General features: G+C 45.3%; 1 long non-coding RNA gene across 1 annotated transcript; it reads right to left on the bottom strand.

Annotated features, from left to right (window-relative positions):
* Positions 1–816: 816 nt before the first annotated feature.
* On the bottom strand, positions 817–6,817 carry LOC111731616. Its single transcript, XR_002777229.1, has 3 exons — positions 5,400–6,817; positions 3,424–3,522; positions 817–1,450 (listed from the first exon to the last, which is right to left on the bottom strand). It is a non-coding gene; the product is annotated as an uncharacterized LOC111731616 (long non-coding RNA).
* Between the last annotated feature and the right edge of the window lie 6 nt (positions 6,818–6,823).

Raw genomic sequence — 6,823 nt, 5'->3', positions numbered from 1 at the left:
TGCAGATGAGGAAACTGAGGCAAAGGAGTTAAAGTAACTCCCTAAAAACTCATAACACTGAACAAAGTTTGACTTAATATCCTGAATGCTTCGATTGTTTAAAGCCCCAGTTGAAGATGACTTATTTCCCAGCTTACTCAGGCAGTCTCAGTTTATTTCTGTTGTTCCGGCAAAATTATTAATAGTGTCTTCTTTCATGATAAATTATATAGTCACCCCCAAAGGGAAAAGTCTAGTGAATTTCAGAGTCAGATTGTAGGGGGTAAGGATTATGCTCCAGGAGACGTAGAGATGGACAAATGGGGTGTGAGTTCAGAGTCACCAGATGAGACCCACTATCCAAACAAAATCCTTTCTCCCATCTAGTCACCGTCCCCTTCCTTCTCCCAATCTGACTATTCCTCAATTCCATCAGTTGTGCTGATGCTACAAAAATAATTCTGATGCTGTCCTCATCTGTGACCAGGTCCCGCAATTCTCTCTCCTCTGCCTTGTGTTTCTCTGAGTCTCAAACCACATCTCATGGATTGGTAACCCAGCATTCCATCAGGGATTTTAAGACTGAGATTTCACAGACAAGTTAAAAAAATACTGCCCTACCCAGACCCGCAAAGGCACAAATTTTAAAATTTAGGGTCCAAAAGATTGCCAACTTTTAATTCTGCTAAATAAAGATGAGAAAAATTGCCATCTTCTATACTAGTACTATTATTAGAATACAATACAAACCATAAATGTAATTTAAATTTTCCAGAAGCCACATTTAAAAAAGTAACAAAGAAAACAGGTGGAATTGATTTTAATATATTTTATTTAACTCAATATATCCAAAATATTATAATCTCAACATATAATCAAATAGAAAAAATATGAATGTGATATTTTACATCTGTTTATGCTGTCTTTGAAAAGTGGTGAGAATTTTGCAGTATAGCACATTTCGGTTCTCACTAGCCATATTTAAATACTCAAGACCACATATATAGTTCTAGATTATTCAGTAAAAGAGCCCTGTAGTACACACACACACTCACACACACATATATGATCATAATCTCTTCATTTTTTAAATAAGACATTTTGATGAATCAAAAAACGAATTACCTTGCTGTTATTGTTCTCTCTCTTCATTATGAATGTCTTTGAGGACCATGCCAGTTTGCAGACTGATGTTTTGGAGCTACCCACACTTGGGGTGAGTGGAGTTGTATGATGGTGTCTGGAACACCCATGCCCACTCTTGAGTTAGCCACGCCCATACCTTATTGGCTCCTTCCTCCCTTCACTGAACAGATATTCAAAGGCTATGTTGTGCCAAGCTCTGCTGGGTGCTGGGATACAAGATACAATGGTAAGAGTAGCAATCCCATGGGCCCTCTGATCTCATGGAGCTCCTGCTCTGCTGTGGTGTACCAATTGGAGTTGTGCCGGCCATGAGGAGGTGTCCTGTCTGCAGGGAATTTAAAAACAATAGTAAAACTGATTGAAAGTCAGTCTGCATTTTAATATCACCATGTGCCCACAATTCTGAACCATGTCACTGATAAAATTCCCTTCCTTGAAGATAAAGTTGTTGATTTAATTTGAATCTTAATATTCCTAAGCTTCGAATCAGCCTATTTTAATTACTTACATACTAATAAACATTATATTCTACAAGGACATTAATTCAGAGCACTCCTAGTTATATAGTCAGCCCCAAACACAGGCCAAATCAGACATAGCTACCCACATTAATTTTGAGACTAAGTGCACAACAGCCTGGAATCGTTCAAACTCGTTTCCTGAGTACTTGTGTCTCCAGCCCCTTTGGTACACCATATGTCTGTGTTGAAACAATAGGTTCAGAATAAACAATGATAAAACAGTGATTATGAAATGAAGAACCAGAACTTGAGTTGCTTCAATTCTGTCATTCCACGGGACCATTTAAAGCTTTCATATTTAAAATTTAACATAGTGAACTACAGGGCAACTAAAAATTTTATTAGTCAAATTATATTATTATTATTTACTAAAATTGTTTTACCAAATTTAAATAATACATTTAATATTGAAATGGATTCCTAAAGTGTTTTTTGTTTTCAAACTATAATATAATGATGTAATTATTGCAATAAACTACTATATAGATGTTTTCATTTTCCTTTTTTCAAAGGAATATATAAATATAATTAAAAATTACTGATCTAATTATTTTTTTGTACTGTAATATTTATTTTTAGGGACATTACATATACAAAGTTCAATAAAAGAGTATTTTCACCATCTGCATTTCTTTTCTGGCCATTATCAGTATTATTCACTGTATTTCATGACTGTTATTGAAAATAATGTCATTTAGAGGAGGTGGGTATTAAAAAATGATCTGTTCCAAGTGTCAAATGAGCTAAATAGTCCACTGGTGCACTGAAAAAAAGAAACATGGAGGTAGGAGAACAAAAAGAAAGCAGAAAGGTGGGAGTGTGAAAAGGGTGAGGGAATGGACTTGACAACATACTGTGTGGGGATGCAATGAGGCTCATTCCACAAACTGAAAAGAGGCCCATGGGACTGGAAGCTGACTCAAGACAAAGAAAGTGGGAGAGGAGGTAAGATGCGTGAGCAGCGGTCAGACCAAGCTTGGTCCGGTGGGCCAGGCGAAAGTCTGCTGTTTCTTTTGAGAGTAATGGGGAACCACTGAAGAGTTTTAAGAAGGTAAGAGACATAATCAGATCTGTGACTGGAAAATCCCATCACATTGGCTTCTGAGAGGAGAATGGAATGGAAAAAGACCTGCTGCTGGGTGCGAAAAGAGGGTGGGCAAGTGCCTGGATGAGAGATGATGGTGGCCTGAACTGGTGGGGCAGTGGTGGTCAGCAGCTTTCCAAGAACCTCACCGCCTGCCTACTGCAGTCTGGACTGAACAGCTTACTGGTGAGCCCAGCCTTGAACTCCTGTGGCCTGCAAGGGTTAGACTCTTGGGCACCCATTTGAAAGGACCCAGGGGAGTCTGTGTGCACTTATAACCACATCTCAGCAGCATAGTTGAGTTTTGGGTTTTGTTTTTCAAAATTTTACTTCCTTCTCTGGGCTTCCATAGGAATTTGAGTGCACTCAACATAGACTTTGATTCACTCAATAAATACTTATTGAGCACCTATGTGTGCCAAGCACTCTCCTAGGGATAACGCAGTAAACAAAAATCTCTACCCTTTTGGAACTGACATTCTAGCATAGGGGAAACGGGCGAAAAACAAGTGAACAAATAAAATAATTGCAAATATGGAAGGTGTTATGAAGAAAATAGAAAGAATGATGGAAGAAAATAATGCAACCAAAATTAAGACATCTGACAGTACCAAACTTTGGACAGGATATGGACAAAAAGGATCTCTTCCATGTGGCTGGTATAAAAGTAAAATGATTCAAGTTTGGCATTACCTTGTAAAAGTTAGCAGTCACATGTCCTCAGATGTGCCATCACACTTTCCATGAGATACTAGGGAGACTTTCCTGTACTTGAGCACCAGAGACACACATCTAGGATTGTTAACAGTAAACTTTTACTAAGAGCAAAAACCTGGCAATAATCCAAATGTCCATGGACAGGAGAATGAGTAAGAAAATTGTGGTATATTCCCACAGTGGAATATGAACATATCTCACACAGGTGCAATAACAAATGAATCAGCATTATAATACTGAGTGAGAAAGTAAATACCAGAATATTATATACAACATGATGCCCTTTTGATAAAGCTAAAGGCAAGGGAATACATTTTAAGAAAATATTTTTAAAAAGTAAGAGAAAGGAGAAATTGGAACTTTCATATGCTGCTGCTTAGGAATGCAAAATGGTGCAGCAAATTCATAGAGACAGAAAGTAGATTAGTGGTTGCCTACAGCTGGGGGTTAGAGCGGAGGTAAAGGAGATGGAGGAGTGACTGTTAATGAATAGTTTCTTTTGGGGATGATGAAAATATTCTAAAATGGATTGTGGTGATGGTTCCACAACTCTGAACATACCATTTAATTGTACACTTTAAATGAGTGAATAGTATGATATATGAATTATATCTCCATAAAACTGTTTTTTTTAAATGTAAAGAGAAGATTCAGGATACACATCACTTCAGGTAAGGAAAGGCAGGGGATGGGATAGAAAAGGAGTTCATAGGGCAAAGCAGGTTATTATCAATGTTCCGTGCTTGTGCTGGGTCGCTGAATTCACTGGTTTTTATATGTAAATACATACATACAAACATAACATGAGCCAACGATGGGCAATGAGAAAAATGAGGCACAGACAAGCAACTCTGTCCACCTGAGATGCAGGATGACAGGTAGGCAAGAGCAGAGAGTGGTCAGGGCAGACTCTCTGGAAAGTCTACCTGAGCTGAAGCTAGAATGATGGGCCAGCCATGTGTGGAGCGGGGCAAAGAGTTTTCCAAGCAAGAGGAGACAGCATGTACAAAACTTCTGCGGTGGAACCAAGCCATCTGTGTTTGAGGAACATCCAGGAGGCCGGTATGTAAGCAGTAGTAGTTAAAAAAATAATAATAATAACAATAGCAGCAGTTTCAGGACCAAAATAAGACCTTTGAGAGGTCCAAAGCATTGAAAAGATGGCATGTCCGTGTCATTTAAAATAAAATGAGTATTAAATGGGAAAATTTGAAAAGTGTTAGAAAATTCAAAAAAGCTTTTATTTTTCCCATGATCACTCCTCTGATAAGTTTTTGAAATGTTAAAGCCATCTCCACCATCCTTTCTTATTAAGTTGGTATCTCTACGTTGTTGGTACCCTAAGTACCAGAAAACTAATATTTATTCAACATTTACTAGGCGTCAGAGATGTGTTTGCATCTAATATCCCACTTAATGTGTAATACAACCATATGCGAAACTGCTTTTCTCCTCGTTTTAAGATAAGAAAAGAGGTACAGGGATGTGAATACAGTAATTCTGACTCCATCAAGCATTGAACCAGTCACGCTGCCATTGTGAATGGTCAAACGTAGGTATCGCCAGACCTCAGTGAACCATTTGGTCAGGAGCAGGGCCTTCTTCCAAACGCCCTGTGCCTTTAAGAGCTGCCCCCTCCCGCCGGTGCTGCTCCAATTTTCCTCCGGGAACCCAGAGCATCAACCCGCCCCACGCATCTGCGGAGCCGCACCTCCACCCTTCCTCCCGCCCTACACCCTCCGGGTGGGCTCTCCGCCCCCGCCCGCCGAGTGGTGGGTAAGGTCTACTAAGAGAGACATGTACCCTCCTCTCCGAATGGTGCCCATCACGCCTCAGCAGAATGCCACTTTAGAGACCCTAATCCCGACCCATCCTAACTCCTGATTCCGAGAGGGTAGGCCTCAACGCCCTCTCCCACTTCCCAGGCCCAAGGCGCCGTGAAGGTGACCTACCCCTGGGGCAGCACACGCCCAGTGGTGCCTGAGCCGCCTCACACGTGGTGAGCTGGGAGCGCGCAGCCCCTCCCCGCCACGCGCCTAGAGCATGCGTCGCGGACACGCCCCTTGGCCTGGCTCCGCCCCCGTGCCCGCGCACTCATCTCCAGAAACGCAAGGAGCGCCGCGCCCTAGTCCCGCACCAGGCAGGCCGCGGTGTGGGGTAGGACCTGCGCGCGGGCCACCCACGCATCCTCGAACATCGCCTGAGGGCTGTGAAAAGCGTGAAGTCCGCGCTGTTAAGGCCCCTCGACTGGTTGGCGAGGCGCCTCGGCCCCTCCGTGCGCAGTGTATGGAATAGAACCGGGACCGCGAGCCTAGTATTCGAGCCTTAGTTGGCTTGTCTTCAGTGTTTTCTAATTGGGAGGCGAGCGTCATAGTCCCTTCTTTCTCAGGACTCTACTGACTCCTCGAACGAGATAAAAAATTCGAAAGGGTATATTGAGTCTAAAAGCATTTGATGAGCCCCGATATGGCTGATCCTGTGTGTGCTAGCAGGGGCTACACCTGTGACACGATAACTGTCCCCTTAAAAGTCTTTCCTAAGCCTGGGTGCCCCCCCGCCCCACACACACATTCAGTTCTGGGACGGTCCAAAAAGACGCCCCCGGGAAAGGGGGCGGAGTCCTACCTGGCGGCAGGTGTCACTGAATAAGCTAAAATTTCAAAGGCAATGCAGGGCGGAGACAAGGCTTCGGAGCCAGATGGGAAGCACGCTCAGCGCCCCTCCACCATTCCTCCAGTCCCCAGCCTAAGAAAAGAAACCGATCTCATCCGACACCCCCAATCCCAGGCGGGAGACCGCCCAGCCCTGCAGCCCGAGTCCCGCCCTGCTCCGGCAGCCAGCGATTGGGAGATGCAAATACCAAGTTCTCTGCCCAGCAACGGGTGACGCGTCTCCAGAGTGCGAGGCGTGGCCCGGCCGCAGCCCAAGCGGGCACCTCAGTGTTTACACGGGGCGGCCCCGCGCGCGCCGCAGCGGCCCGCAGACGGCGAGGGGGAGGGGTGGCGCGCGCGCCAGCGGGGCCGCGCGGGGAAAAAGACACTGGAAGGCGGCGGGGCGGGGAGCTGCGCTCTTGGGCCGCGGCGGAGCAGGAGGCTGCAAGGAGAGCCGGTGGGGGCCGAGGGAGGCGGTGTGCGATTCTTCCGCCCCCGCAAAACAATGTGTGGCGTGCTGTGGGGCGCAACTTGCCGGAGGCGGCGGGGGCGCGCCGAGCCCGCCTGAGATCGCGCCGCTGACCTTCTTCCCCCGCCGTCCGTTGGGCCAGAGCGCCCAGCTCCTCGCTCCTCAGCTCGTGGGGGCCGGGCCGAGCTGTGGGGCGGGGCCGCCCCTCCATCGCTGCTGCCTCCTCCCCCACCCCCAGCCGCGGAGGATGCGGACG

Source organism: Pteropus vampyrus, unplaced genomic scaffold (assembly GCF_000151845.1).
Source record: "Pteropus vampyrus isolate Shadow unplaced genomic scaffold, Pvam_2.0 Scaffold388, whole genome shotgun sequence".
NCBI classification, from domain to species: Eukaryota; Metazoa; Chordata; class Mammalia; order Chiroptera; family Pteropodidae; genus Pteropus; species Pteropus vampyrus.
Note: the sequence above shows the minus strand (reverse complement) of the source record. Positions and strands in the feature narration are given on the sequence as shown.